Below are 15,589 nucleotides of genomic sequence, written 5' to 3'. Positions count from 1 at the left end.
AAAACTGAGGTCCAGAAAAGTGCCAGGCTTTGCCTCAGGCCACGTATTGGCCATAAACCAGGAGTTGGGGGGTGCCCGGTCCCAGGGTTTCTCAGCCATAGTGTCCTACCTTTGATAAAGAGCTATGCAGATTTGTCATGATATCCTCATTTTTTCCTGGTGTCTACCTAATTTGATAATTTGAGGGCCAGAAAAAAAGCTACTTTATATCAAAAGAGAAAAATGGCAACTATGACTGATCAAGAGAGAATCACAGAGTGGAGGGCCTTAGAGCTCAGGTGTAGTCAGAAAACAGGCTGAGAGGGGTGAATATCACCATGGACTTACACATGTACACCCAGTGCTAGAGCCCCTGAGGTCCCCCGTCTGTTTCTTCACATGACACCTACCTCGGTTTGATGGGAAATGGAAAGGCACATATACCTTATGTTGTTGAAAAACCTTCACAGCAGCTGGTTCAACACTTAGTACCCCATACGTTTCTCTAGATCCTTCTAAATAATAGGAACAGTGACAAACTGCTACCAGAATTTTCAGTATATTGTCAAATGGAATTTTTAACAAAATGCACCTGCGTTATCTGTACCTTGATCTAGAAGCAGAACATTATCTGCATTCCAGAAGCATCCTGTGTGCCCCCACCATGTACTACCTCTATCCTCACTTCTAAGAGCATACATTAGTTTTTTTCCCCCTATTGTTATACTTGAAGTATAAATGGAATAAAACAGTACATATTCATTTGTGTCTGGCTTCTCTGGGGGAATATTTTGGTGTTGGCTTAGATCCACGAGAAGTAGGATTCCAAACTGGGGGGCCCTCAGTGCAGAGAGAATGTCTTCTGAGTACTGCAGCTTCATTGTCATGAGGAAAAGCTGGTATCAACATAGCGGTTGATTAGTAAGAGTGTGTAGGTGTAATGGAGTTGAAACTTGTCCTCATTGCCCAGATTTTTGTGCCTTAAGTGATTCATTTTACACTAAATTATAATTTTAGTTAGGCCAATTGATGTAAGTAGTACAAAATTGAGGAAAGTGAAAAATAAAACTCCCTTGTGTGTTTCCCTTGAATTTGTTACTTTTAAGAAAATTTTTGGTTTTATCGTATGTTCAGAAGAGACTAATGAATTTTCTAAGTAAGTCATCCAAATAAATAGAAACTCTTTTTTTTAAAAATTTTTGTTATGTTAATCCCCATACATTACATTATTAGTTTTAGATGTAGTGTTCCATGATTCATTGTTTGTGCATAACACCCAGTGCTCCATGCAGAACGTGCCCTCCTCAATACCCATCACCAGGCTAACCCATCCTCCCCCCGCCCAGAACCCTCAGTTTGTTTTTCAGAGTCCATCGTCTCTCATGGTTCGTCTCCCCCTTCGATTTCCCCCCCTTCGTTCTTTCCCTCCTGTTATCTTCTTCTTTTTTTTTTCTTAACATATATTGCATTATTTGTTTCAGAGGTACAGATCTGTGATTCAACAGTCTTGCACAATTCACAGCGCTCACCATAGCACATACCCTCCCCAGTGTCTATCACCTGGGCACCCCATCCATCCCACCCCACCCCCCACTCCAGCAACCCTCAGTTTGTTTCCTGAGTTTGAGAATTCCTCATATCAGTGAGGTCATATGATACATGTCTTTCTCTGATTGACTTATTTCGCTCAGCATAACACCCTCCAGTTCCATCCACGTCGTTGCAAATGACAAGATCTCATTCCTTTGATGGCTGCATAATATTCCATTGTATATATATACCACATCTTCTTTATCCATTCATCTGTCGATGGACATCTTGGCTCTTTCCACAGTTTGGCTATTGTGGACATTGCTGCTTAAATAGAAACCAGATGATTCTACCTTAGTTATCTGTGTCTTCTTACTGTCTAACTAAATAAATGACTGGCACATGGTAGGGATGCAGTAAATGATGCCTGCTAGAATAAATCTATAAATGAATGATTAGGTGAGTTAAACCAAGCATCGTAACTTTCTCATTCTGGAGAGTATGTGTCATCAAAGGAAAGAGTAGCAATAAGAGCCTTAACATTCTTTGTAAATACTGGAAGGCAGTTTTGGAAGTCGCTTTGCCTTTGGTATCTGGAGTCAAGCAGTTCTAATACTCTAGTCCCCATGGTGGCAGAGACTGCTAAGAATCGCCCAGGGTCCCCTTTCCTCTGCTTGTCTGAGTAATGGGATTCCTGAGTATTAACAAGGCACACAGTTACTCAGCTAGACACAGTATTTCCTAGCATCCCTTGTAGTGACCAAACTAAGTTCTTGCCAGTGGGGTGTCATCTGAAGTGATGTGGCAGCTTCTGGATATTTATTTTAAAAATCATTTCTTCTGGGAAATGGTAATAGGACAGATAAAAGGAGCCCAGAGGAGAAAGTCACTTATTGGTAGCAGAGTCTCCCTGCTTGCTTCTGCACTGTTAGGTGAGACAGAAACAAAATTCTGTGTTATGAAGACATTGTATCTTAGGGGATCTTTTTTTTAAGACCTCAGCATGTACCCTAATTAATACAGAAATTGGTACCAAAAGTTGGCATTACGTTAACAAAAATCTAAAGATTGTGGCTTTGGGTAGCAATAAGCAGAAGGTGACATTGGCATAATATTTTAGCTCAGAAAATTGGTAACATTTGCTAGTCTGTGGCATATCATTTACTAAAATAGTTACCTACCATAACTTGGAAGATGACCCATGTGCCTAATGACCTTTAGCTCAAGAACCGCTCAGAATATCAGTATATGTTGGCTAGCCCTCACTACTGTTAATAGTGTATTATAAGAGGAAAGGGAAGTTGGGTAATTATTAATCAGTAAGCAATATAGCTCTAACAGTAGAGGTTTTCTCACTTATGGTTTGTAATCTAATATGACTCAGAACTTAAAAGTTTGGGCCATGCAAGCCTGGAAAATCTGTCTGCATCCCCAAGGAGCTGCAGGTAAATTTGGTGATGAAGGTCTTTCTCATGAGCTTTCTGTTAAGTGTTCTGCTTGGCCAGACAATGGAAGTCAGCCCAGAGCTAAAGACTTATATAGACATTGCCTTCCAACTGTTTCAGATGGCTCTCACCAAAGGGAGCCAACATTAAGTTGAAGGAGAGAAGAAAAGGCTGAGCATAGAGGCCGGTAAATAAAAGTGGAGACTTGGCTCAAGGGCTGTGAACAGAGAGATCGTTGGCCCTTGTTACTTTCATATGGAAGCCAACAGATTAGAATCTTACTTCAGGGTGGGGTGAATGTGGTCTATCCGCAGAAAGAAGAATGTGTGCATGGATACTGTGCAGGGTGGTAACCATGGCAGACACTGGTAAGTTACCCTGATAACCATTTTTCTTTTTCTCTTTTTCTAACAAAATATCTTCACCGCCCCCCCACTCCCGCCCCAAGTATTAGCAGGGTACACGGTTGCCTACCTAGTGAGTATATTCCTTCACCCTTCTTTATGATTAGGTGTTGCTTGTGACTTATTTCTAGCCAATGGCATGTGAAAGGGAGTTTTGTATGTGGCTGAAAATCATTGGGTGTTTACTCTCTCCACCTCCTGGCTTTCCTATTGGCTGAGAAATAGTCAAAAGACGGAAGCTTCCCTGGGCCATAGAGAAAAGCTGCATATTGGTGACAACAGAGCCGCTGTGTGGCATCACCCACTTTTGGACTGCAGTGTGGAAGAGAAGGAAACCTTGGTTTTATTTAAGCTACTCTGTTTTGGGGGGATGTCTTTGTTTCAGCAGCTTAACATACAGGCTTTTGCACACTGTTGGGTTCAATACAAGAAAAGAGAAACAACTTTAAGTATTCTCAACAGGGAGGGATTTAACACAGGGGACTAGGCACTTATGAAAGCATTAGAAGGGTTGAAGAAGCAGGTTCTAGGTTGTCCCAAAGTTGTCCAGGAATGGCTACAAAACCTGATGTACTTGGCCCACCGGGGGAGCTCCTACCCCTGAGGCCAGCCCTGGAACCGTGCCAGGATCGAGAACTTGCTGCCGCCACGACAGTTTCGGAACACCAAGATGGCTATGCAATAGACCCTATAGCGTGGCGCCAAAGAGCTGTCATTTCCTTCCCCACAGAAATAGTCAAGAAGGGATGGAAAGGGGGTGTCTGCCTCACTTCTGCCTTCTATGCCTCCGCATCTCACTTGTGTGTTCTCCCCTTCTGGGACCCAGTTTACTCCCAGAACCCTCGATGCAAGGAAATCTGGGAAATGTAGTTTTTGTCTTTGCAAACTCTGATGAGAATGAATGAAAACTGAGGGAACAAATCCACAGTCCTAGCCCTTAGGTATCTCATCTGTAAAGTGGAGATGGTATGTTACCTACCTCAAAGGTTTATTGGGAGAATTAGATGAGATTGAATGTGATTTTTAGTGAAGGCTCCTGAAAGTGAGGATACTCCATAGGTTGTCAATAGGGTGAGGAATAAGGCTGGAGCAGGGAGTAGGGGGTCTGATCATTTTCAGACCATCTTCATGATCCAACATTCTATTTTAGAGCAGTGAGAATCTATTGAAGGGTTTTAAGTTGGGAGAGGCATTAGCAGACTCCCAGTTCAGGAAGCTCTCTCTGGTGGAACGGAGAATGCATTAGAGGAGGTAAGACGAAGGACAGTTAGTGGAGGGTTGCAATAATGTGGGCAAGTGATGGTAGCAGCTTGGGCTGCTTAAGTGGGGCCAGTGGGAAGGGAGATGAGCAGCTTGGGAGGTGTCCTCAGCAGGACTTGGTGATTACTACCTCAGAATCCTGCCGGGGGAATTTTAGGGTAATAGAATACATTTTATGTTTTTCAGTTAATATATGCAAAACGAGTGTAGGTGCTGTCGTATACTTATTACTTGGTGTGAATTAAAAACCCAATTCTGATTCATATACTTAAATAAGAAGAAAGGAAGATGCTATCATCTTCTTTGGTTTACAACAATGAAGGAAGCAAGTACCATATAAGATTTTCTATGAATTGGGTCCAAAGTTATCCAACAGTTCTTTCATGGCTGAGTGTGAAGACGTTCAAAGCATAATTATGCCGCAGTATGACATACCAGTGCCCCAAATGCTGGTCAATTGCTTTATGTTATGTGACCAGACGTTGGAATAATTTAGACATTTTACTCAGGCTATCTTGACGAGATAGTAGCAAGATCCCTCACACAGGGAGGCCTTGGGTGGATGCACAGAGAACGGTCTAGCTGTACATGCTGAGGATAATCTTGCTAGACTGCCATTTCATTAATCTGTTTGGATCTTTAGTCAAAAATAACGAAACTATGATACATTCTTATGATTGGCTTAAAAAGGAGTAGATTATAAAGTGTGGTAATGCCCAGTTTTAAAATCAGCGGTGTCTGACGTAGTTATAGGACATTGCAAAACTGAAGGGATAGACATCAGGCCAAATGAAAAGAAGCCGTTCAATTGTCTAGTGAAGAGTTCTCGTCAGCTCTGTTCTCACATCACTGGTGGCAAATGCCAGTGTTGCCGGTATCATTCCAGGTGAAAGGTCAGTCACATTCCAACTTCCTTACTCTGGAGTGTTTCCTGTTGCAGTCTAAAAATACGGGGGAGAAAGTAGGCTCAGTTCACAGGGTAGGAGCAATCTGTTTCATTCCGAGAAGAGGGCACACTTTGTTCGTTCACTAACTGTGGACTACGCAAAGAAACTAAGTCATTTAAACAACCTCCAAACTGTTTGATTCAATTAAAAAAGTAGCTATTGAATTTGGTGCCTCGTAAGATGTTCCTGCTTCTTTTTCTTCCACTTGGATCATCTGAGTTAGTTTCCATCCTCCTGATCCTTCTTGAATCCCAGAAAAAAGTATAATTCAGAATAACTCTAGCTTTCTGAATTAATGTCTTTGAACTCTTGCAATTATTAGAAGTTTAATTTCTAAAGATGCCAGATGTATGTGAGGTTGGTCCATAATTTTACCAATTTGATTTATTTACTGAGTACTTGAATGTCTGTTATGTGTCGGGCTCTCTTGAGCAGTTGAAATTTTTCAGGTATATACTTTACTGAGGACAAGCTTTCCTGAACCCTCACAGTCCCCATGTCACACATACGGGAACTGACTGCTGCCCAGCTAGAAAAAATGAGTTACCATGTGGTGACAGATAGGGTCACTTGACTGGTGTTCCATGGACGAGCCAGATGAACTGTTTACAGCAATCCACCATTTTCCTTAAGTCATTTTCTTTTTTTTTTCCCCCCCTTTTGGTCATTTTCATGTCATGCTTACATGACTTAGAATAATGTAAAGTAGCTACAAGATCTAAAATATTATTTTAAATGGGTATTCTTAAAAAACATGATAATCTTATGTTTTACAGTCTCTAAAAAAGGTGCAGGTTTATTTTTTATTTATTTTTTAAGATTTTATTTTTAAGTAATCTCTACACCCAACATGGGGCTCAAACTTAACAACCCCAAGATCAAGAGTCGCATGCTCTACTGACTATGCCAGCCAGGAGCCCCTAAGGATGCAGATTTAAATTAGATTCTTTAAAAGAATGCAGAAGGAAACAGGAGCTACAATGAAAAAAATCAGGCAAGCTATTTACAAAAATTTTCAGCTTTTTGTTTATTAACAGTTAACAGTTTATTAAAATTCTTAAGGAATCTATTTCCAGCTTTAAAATCATGCAAAGAAGATAAAAGAGGAAGACAAGTAGGAAAATTCAGGAGTCTGAGTCAGAGTTGCTTAAACAATATGCCAAAAAGCAGGCAACTTTTTTTTTTTCCCGTTAGCCTTGACATTCACAACAAATATCCTTAAATTTTGGCTTTCTAATTCAATGAATTTTTTCCATGTTTATATTTTATTTTTCTTTTCATTTGTAAAGGAATACATGTCCCTTGTCATAATCTAAAAAAACCTCATCAATTATATAGGCTAGAAAACAGCAGATTATGCTCCCACCCCCATACACACCTCTTTCCACCAGTTCCACCTGGGAAGTAATTGCTGTTCATAGTTTGCTATCTTTCTCTGAATTTAAAAGTAATTCTATTTCTAAAATACTACTGCATTCTGAGAAGAGAATCCTGTATATTCCCATCCTGTGTTAGCGAGAAAGTCTGTGCAGATGGATGAAAGAACAGAAAGTAAAAGTAAATTCTTATCGGATTAAATGAAATCTCAGAACACTGTTTCTGAGATTAGCTTTAGAGTTTTCTCTTAGTCTGTTATGGACTGAATTGTGTCCCTCCTCCCACCCTGCCCAATTCATATGCTGAAATCCTAACTCCCAAGGTGAGACTGTATTTGGAGAAGGGCCTGTAAGGAGGCAATTAAGATGAAATGAGGTCATATAGGCCCTGAGAGGATAGGAGTAGGGTCCTACTGAGAAGAGACACTGGAGTGCCCTTCCTTTCCCTGCATAGACACAAAGGATAGATCACATGAGCACATGGCGAGATGGCAGCTGCTGGTGAGACAGGCAGAGAGGTCTCACCAGAAACTGACCATGCGGGGACTCTGATCTTGGTGTACTGTTTAAGCCACCAGTCTATGGTATTTTAGGGTAGCTGGAGCTAACTAAGGCATAGCCCAGTGTTGTTTGTCCCCAGTGGCAGAACATTAGGACGGAGCCTCCATCAGCAGGTAGCACAGGAAAGTGATACACAGGAGCTAAGTACAGTCCTGAGAGAAGGAGATCAGACAGTGTGTGGAAGGAGGAAGGAGAGGACTGGTCCCAAAGGAGGTACACCAAGATTGGGAGGCAAGTTCAGAGAAATATGCTGTTAGGAAAGAGGCACCTGAAGATTTCCACCAAAGAGACTTCCACCTTCTGAAGGGCTGTTGCCAAGATGATCAGAATTCTCTTCCTTCTTGACTTGTCATGGCAAAGGTAGTGCATTATTCCAGGACAAAATGGCCGTAGTCATCTCTAATAATATCTTAAAGTTAAGAACATAAAATATCTGTACCCAAGCTCTTTACTTGCTCAATCTCCAGAGTCTTGTTCTTCACGGGAAAAGGACTTGGATGTCTTCCATGTCAACCATGTTCTGTGGAGAGCCCCACCCCAGCAACAATGCAGCGGGTGGAGCAGGGTGAGGTGCCCCTACCCAGCATAACTGGAACGGGTTATCAGAAGAATTGGACCGCCTTATATTTTAAGTTAGTCTTTTGAGATCTTCCCATGAAGAAAAAATTTAAAAATATTTCTATAGACGATTAAAATTCCATTTCTCAGTTTAAAAAGTGGTATGAAACAAAAATGACAACACATAATGATATCTTGTTCAGGCACGAGGGAACTCCAATTAATTTCCAGGAGAAATAAGTTTGTTTTTATGTTCTTTTTTAAGATGAAAAATTATCATCTGAATGGAGCTTTTAAGTAAATTAGCATACTTTTGATATTCACTTTATTCAAAAATCTTTTATGTTTTATTCACTTGTCATATTATATGTAAGCTCATCTTTTGTTTTTTATTAATTTGTAAAATGTTTTTGTATTTTTAACTTATTAAAAAGCTGAGTTTTAGCTGTTCTAGAATTTCAGTATTTTCCAATGTGTTTATTTCTATTTTTGTTAATGTTACTTCACTTACTTTTACTTTCCTTTGGATGATTCTTTTGTTATTTCTCTTACATGAAATTTAATGGATGTTTAATTTAATTCTTGTCTCACTTTTATTCCTAGTAACAAAGAAACTATATTTTTGAAAAAAAAAAAACAAAAACAAACCAAAAAACTAACAAATAAAATGTCTCATTAGGATAATGTTTTAACTCTTCTAAATGCCTTCCTGTCTATCTTCTCATTTGATTCTCAGATCAAACCCCTGAAGTTGGAGTTTGTAATTATTATTTATCTCCACATATCAGATGGAGAAACCAAGAGGCCAATAAGTTAATTAAATGACTCATTTAAGGTAGAATAGCTAATTAGTGACAAAGTTAAATCTCAAATTTCAAAACTAAAATACTGTAATAATAATGGAAAAAGTCTACTTTGGGAAGGCTAGCCAAAATTATAATGGATGTATTTTTTCGATCTAAAAGTATTCTCATCCAGTTGTAAGCCTTTACCATCCACATGCTAACAATTCCCACATTCTATTTCTGCCCTGACCTCTACCTTGAGATCCAGGTTTGTAAATCCAAATGCTTATTGAAGCTCCTCTTGGGTGCCTCATAGGTATCACAATAGGAACAGTACCAAATTGTGAGTCTCAGTGCCATCCCCAACATATTCTTTTTGCAGTTAACCATGACAGTAAATGACAACTTGTTCATCCAGTTGCTTAAGATATCAGTCTTGGTGTTATTATTGCCTCTCCTCTTTCTCGCATACCCTACATCACATTCATCAGCCAATTTTGTTGGTTTTACTTCCAAGACATGTCCAGAATATGACAAGTTGTGTTGTACATTGGGATCCTGGGAAGCTGCTGCAGAAAACCATTAGCATATAGGAAATTATTTGGGAGTGCTCTTGGCGTTGCCCATCTGTGAATGTGAGGGGGTGTAAGCAGGACTGGACAAGGAACAAGTTGTGCTACAACTCAGGGAAGGTCTCAGTCAATCCCACAGGGAGGTCTGAGACTGGGATGACTTTCATCAATGCCCTCATGGTGGATAATGTCTCTGTTGTGTAGACCAGTGAGTGGATACAGACTGATCACAGGAAGGGGGTATAATCCTGGGTGAGGCAGCTCTCTTCCAGCTAAGGACAGTCAAAGGAATGATTATTATGGAGGAAATAATCAGAGTGATGTGATAGTTTGGGATTGAGAGGCCACTTTAGAACGAATGGTTAAGAGATGCTCTTTTAAGGGTGCTTGACTTGAGACCTGGATAACTGAATGATGGGCCAGATCCAGCCCCTCCAAGAGGCAGGCGAAAGAGATTAAGGTGAGAATGAGCTTGGTGGGTAGAAGGGTCAGATTGAAAACCAGAGTGGCTGGCTAGAAGGTACTGAGGCTGGGGAAGGTGATAGGAGATGGAGTTGGACATACAGATGTGGGCTTGATTGTGAAGGAAGTTGGATTTTATCCTAAGTGTGAAGGAAAGCCGTGGGAACTTTGAGGTACACAATGTCTCTCCGGCTGCTATTGGAGAATGGCTTTGAGGAGGTTAGGAAGGAAAGCAGAGAAACTCATTTTGGCAGCTATTGTCCCTGTCCAGGAGAGAGATGAGTTTTGGCTCCAATTATAGTGGTGGCCAGGGAACTGGGAAGAGCTAGAAAGATATCAGATATATTTTGTGTTGGAGCTAATGGTAGATTGGGTGTGAGATTGAGGGAAAGCAAGCAACCATGGAGACTAAGTGTTGGGTTGGAGCAACAGGATGAAGGGTGATCTAATGGAAGGGTTAGAGACTGTGCATGTAAATGTATGTTAATAGTATATCATAGATAACATTTATTTTAATAAAAATAAGAATTTTATATTTGTTGTAGTTCCAGATATTGACTTCTCTTATGGAACTTAAAAAACTGGTGGACATTAGTTTACGTTAGATACATTTCTCCAGATATGGAGGCCAGTGAAAATAGAATCTAGCTAGCTGTTTATGTTTAGATCTCACAGATAGTAACTGCTTGACTTCCTTGCTTCACCTCAGACCAAGTTCACACTTCTCCATTAACTGAACTACTCTATGGAACATTTGTCTAAACAGTGTGGATTAGCCATATTAAGCATTTCAGACATATTTACATTCCAAGATTTGCACTTCTCACTACACTCTGTCCCTCTTAGGGGAGTGGTGAGTGAATACAAACACCCATTTACATTAGGTTCTGAGAATTACGTGGCTCACCATATACCTGGAAAAAAGAATGAACTCTGTTTGCCATTCTATATGAAGAATCTCAAGAACAGAAGCAGAGATTGACATAAGCCCCCAGAGGAGCCTCAGAAAGGGCTGAAGAAGAGTCCTCTCTCTTCCTGTGGCACTTCCTTTGGTTTTTCTCATTCCATGCTTGCACATGGCCACTGTGGCTCATAGATATGGGAAGGTTGTAGTCTGGGAGTGTGGTTCTGATGGACTCTGGATTATGTCCCAATCTTGCCTTCATTGTGCCATGGTGATTAATGTTTAATGCAATGCTGTACTGGAAGGTTTGCTTGAGAGCCCTGAAGACCAAAATCTTTTCTGTGAGAGCTATCCAGCACGCGTCACTGCATTTGCAAGTATCCTCAAAAACAGGTCAATGTTTGTGCTCCGTATTGATTTTTTTAGGGATTTGAGGGAATGTCATGAGCCATACTCTTGATCTTTGACTCTTTCACTGAATTCTTAATTAAATTTGTAATAGACATAACAGCACCAGAAGAGTGACCTGACTAGGAGAACTGTTATACATGGGTTTGGGTTGCCAAGGTAGGCAGCGCATTCTATTTCCCGGATGGTTTTGGTGCAACCCTACCTGGCACTTCAGAGATGGGTAGTGGTCATGTCCACTCTCGTGCCTGGTTATACACCAGGATGGAAAAACATGGAGAGGGACCGCCAGTGCGTTGTGTGGAACATGAGGCAGCAAATCCTATCTCAACTTCTTATCCATAGAAATTTGCCAAAGGAAGTGTTTTGGTGCCAAGCAAACTAATTGAATTTCAGTCTCATGAAGATTTCTGTCCATCAGTAAAATATTTATTAATTTCTTGCCAAATGTAAACATTTAACAAAGTACAATAAAATGAAACTGAATGTTAAAAACTTTTATGAGATTTCACATGGTATTTATTTAGATTTGGGTATGATCTTTTGAAGGACTCTAACTATTTTGAAGAAAGCCATTTTTTTTTTCTTATTTTTGTATACAGTGTCCATTTTCAGAGTCTCTTTTGCCTGTGAGTTGAGAGAGATGGGGCTCATGGGAGAATGTGGGTTCTGGCTTTCGGGCTCCTTTGCAGTCTTCATTCATCTCTGGCATTCTTATTCATCTATTCAGGAAAGACAGTGACTCATGAAGAGTCACAAAACAGTCAGGGCAAAGACTGAAATTTTCTCCTTTTCAAAGCCGGTTAGTCAGTCAACAAACAATACCAAGTGCCTGCCAAGCACCAAGGTCAGCCCTGTAGACAGAGGTGAAAACCGCTGTGACTGCACAGGGGCAATTGCTATTTAGAAGAGGTTATTTGGATGGTTGAGAGGAGACAGAGAATTTGCACATAATTGATACTTTCAGCTGGATTAAGAAAGATACACTTGAGGTTTGGGATTCAGCATCCCAATCCATAAAAAGGGAGTAGCAGGACTCTGCCCACTCTAAGATCACTGACAGAGTGTTCATTTAGGGTCCTGTGGAAGGAAGGTGACTGCTGTGGGCAGAAAGGGATGAGCAGCAGGAGGGAAGGCCACACAAAAAAGGAAAATAGAAGAAAATGTCCCTAAAGCATGCTATGATTGAGGTTTTGCATTTTTAGGAGATTATCTATATACACAGGGAAGGTATGTTTAAAGAAAGATTAATGATTGTTAGAGCAGGAAATGACTTCAGAGATTATTGGGTTTAGAGATTCTCTAACTTTGGTGTGTATCAGAATAATCTCTTGGGGAGTTCATAAAAAAAAATTACAGATGCAGAGACCCTACTCCAATGGCCAAGACGCTCCCCAGGCGATTCCAAAGTACAATGTGGCTTGAGAAGTACTTATTTGTCCAGTTTTCTTATTTTATAGAGGAGGCTGACATCCTGAGGGGTTAACGTGCCTGCGCAAGGTCATATCAATTCCCTCCCCAGTTTAATCTTTATTGGCTATACGCCCAGGCAAGAAAAAAATGCATCCACTTTGGGAAGTATCCAGAGATAATTTTTTCTTCTGTTTATGTTAGGAAAGAACAGAAATGTGTAAGCACATTAAGAAAAAATTACTACATATTATTTGTGAGTATAGTCAAATAAAGTTTTGTGATAGGTAAAACTAGATTTTTACTTTCTCTTTTTTGCCTACAATTTAAAAAGATATTTAGTTGATGAGCTCTTCCTCCCAGAGATGATATGGTGCTAGGCATGGTAAACTGGATTTCACCACAACCCTAACATAGGTGGACAAGGCTTATTTTATTTTATTTTTTTAGACGAGGAAACAGAGATAAGTGGTGTCATACCATTATAATGGAACTGGAACGTTCCTGACCCTCACATGTGTGCTGGGTCCTGGGTTCATAGCCTCATTGTTCACAAGACCTAGAGTCCAAGGTACTGCAAAATAAGTTTGGGTTTAGGTTCAATTTACCTGTATTCCACCCTTGCCTTTCTGGCAATGATTAACACTAGTGTTTAATGCATGGTCTGAGGTATATTCTTTAAACTCTCTTACCAAATAGAAGGTCAAGGTTGTTTTTTTTGTTGTTGTTGTTTCTTTTTTTTTGGAATGAACCAGCTCTCCAGATGTTTGTAGCGCTGGAAATTGCTTCTCCAGTGGTGGAGATACAGAGCCCAGCTGCCAGGGGAAACAGCCACTTCCTAATGTAACTGCTCAGAAATGCTGGAGGAGAAAATGTAAGAAAAGAAATTGCTTCCCTGTTTTATAAAAAGTCAATTGTGTTTTCCAACGGTGTACCAGTACTCTGAATCATTTATCAACGTGAGTAACTGTGGTTGAATTTCACTGTTAGGTTTACTTGGGACTCACATTAATCTTTCTCGTCTACATAATGTGTCAGATTTCTCTGATGACCAGCAGTCCACAAAGGGGCCTAAGTACAGTCTTGGGGAGGAAGTTTTAATAAGACTCAAACTTAAACCAGAGGCCATTTTGACTTTTCCTGGAGGGGAAGCCAGAAGAAACGCTCCTTCAGATCAAGTCAGGACAATTTGGTGATTTTTTTTCTCCATTTGTTTTAATTTTTTGTGATTATATCAGTCTAAATTATTGAAAAATTAATGTTCAATTAAGATTGGAATTAAGCCAGAGTCACAGAATGGTGGCTAGCCAGGAAGCTTCGTTGGCTCAGATAGCAGCTACTTGAATTGTTCTATTCTGCTCACCAGTGAGGCTACTGACCACTGCACATGTGTGTTTTCTGTGCCTGCAAGAATGTTAAGCTGTGGGTGCCTGGGTGGCTCAGTCGATTAAACGTCTGCCTTCGGCTCAGGTCATGATCCCAGGGTCCTGGGATCGAGTCCCATGTCGGGCTCTCTGCTCAGCGGGGAGCCTGCTTCTCCCTCTGCCTGCCACTATCCCTGCTTGTGCTCTCACTCTCCACTCTCTCAAATAAATAAAATCTTAAAAAAAAAAAAAAATAGAATGCTAAGCTGTAGTGTTCAGGCAGAATTCCTATGTAGAGAACTTCAAGGTTCCCTATTTGGGGCTCTGTTCTTTCAGAGATTACGTCAGCTGATCCCTGATCAGACTTCCTGTAGTTTTATGGAGTGTCAAGTGAGCTTTATGTTTATATAAGTTAGTGATATCCTTGCTAGTTTGCTGGACGTTGGTTAGCATGTATTAAAGATTCAAAATATCCACATAAAGTATATTGAATAGAAAATCTCCTTCCTTCTCTTATTTTCCAGCCATCTAATTCCCAATCATTGTTCCCAGTTTCTCATATATTTCTAGAGGTCTGTTAGATATTTATAAACATATACATACATTTGTACATATATATATTTTTTCATACAGATGATAAGTATTGTGTATATATATTTTCTTTTCATACAGATAGTAGCATACTGTATACAGTCTTCTGAACCATATCATTTTCCTCTTAACTATATCTTGGAGATCTACCCATCTCGATACATGACAACTCAATCAGTTCAGACTGATTATCTCAGTCTTCCATGGAAGAGCATTTAGGTTTCCAATTTTTTGTTATTACATAAAAAAGTGAATTTTCACCTGTGAGAATATATTTATGGGTAAATATCCATGAGTCACCTGCTGGTTCAAATGACACATGTACTTTCAATTTTAGTGATTATTGTCAAATTGCCTTCCAAGAGGTTATGATAATTTATATTCCCACCAGCAATGCAGCAATGTACCTGTTTCTATAAATTATTGCCAACATAGTATTCTCAAATATTTTGATCTTTGCCAATCTGATTGTTGAATGCTGGTCTCTCATTGTAGCTTAAGTTTATATCTCTTTTATTTTGAGTGGTATAGTGCATTTAAAAAATTTTTCTTCCAATTGATTTGTAAGAGCTCTTTATTTATGGACAAAATTAGTTCTTAGTCTGTGATACAAAGCCTTTTTAAATCTTGCCATAAAACCAAGAAGCCACAAAAGCAATGATTGATAGATTCAACTACATAAAAATGTTTAAATTTCTGTATATCTTTTACAGATATAATTTTACAGATAAAATTTACAAAGTAAAATTTCTTTTGATCTTGCTCATGGTATTCTGAGATATACAGAAATTTAAACATTTTTATGTAGTTGAATCTATCAATCATTGCTTTTGTGGCTTCTTGGTTTTATGGCAAGATTTAAAAAGGCCTTCTTCACCTTGAGGTTATTAAAATATTCTCCAACCTTTCCCCTCCTCATTCTTTTATGGTTTCCTTTGTCATTTAAATCTTGATCTATCTGGAATTTTTTGTGGGTGTGTGGTGTGAGATAGGGATCCAACTTTCCCTCCAAGAGAGTTGTGGCACCTTTTGC

The 15,589-nt window shown here is 39.7% G+C and overlaps 1 long non-coding RNA gene across 3 annotated transcripts in view; it reads left to right on the top strand.

The window, feature by feature from the left end:
• The window catches only part of LOC123843815 (uncharacterized), a 254,193-nt gene that overhangs the window by 20,342 nt on the left and 218,262 nt on the right, over positions 1–15,589 (top strand). For 2 of the 3 annotated variants that reach the window (XR_010411541.1, XR_010411542.1), the window contains exon 2: positions 13,357–13,475. The exons of the other annotated variant lie outside the window; for it this stretch is intronic. This is a non-coding gene — a long non-coding RNA (uncharacterized LOC123843815). The remainder of the gene's footprint in view (positions 1–13,356; positions 13,476–15,589) is intronic. 3 annotated transcript variants of the gene reach the window in all.

This window comes from Mirounga angustirostris, unplaced genomic scaffold, assembly GCF_029215605.1.
Source record: "Mirounga angustirostris isolate CCGP_5_RB_7025 unplaced genomic scaffold, mMirAng1.0.hap1 SCAF_5, whole genome shotgun sequence".
Taxonomy (NCBI): Eukaryota; Metazoa; Chordata; class Mammalia; order Carnivora; family Phocidae; genus Mirounga; species Mirounga angustirostris.
Note: the sequence above shows the minus strand (reverse complement) of the source record. Positions and strands in the feature narration are given on the sequence as shown.